Below are 264 nucleotides of genomic sequence, written 5' to 3' on the forward strand. Positions count from 1 at the left end.
CTCTCTCTCTCTCTCTCTCTCTCTCTCCCTCCCCCTCCCTCTTTCTCTCCTCTCTCCCTCTTTTTCGCTCTTGCTCTCTCGCTCTCCCTCACTCTTTCTCTTACCTCTCCCCAATCAAGCTGATGCTGAGGCTCAAGTTATTTTGTAACAGCACACACAGCATCGATTTATTTCCCCTTAATCCGAAGAGAAGAGCGCTCGCCCCCTCCTCCCTGTTCCTTTTGCTGTTGCTGTTATTGCTGGGGCCGCCAACGCGTTTGTCTT

This window comes from Petaurus breviceps, unplaced genomic scaffold, assembly GCF_028583685.1.
Source record: "Petaurus breviceps papuanus isolate PSGF00001 unplaced genomic scaffold, PetGlider_PUasm1.0 38, whole genome shotgun sequence".
Classification (NCBI taxonomy): Eukaryota; Metazoa; Chordata; class Mammalia; order Diprotodontia; family Petauridae; genus Petaurus; species Petaurus breviceps.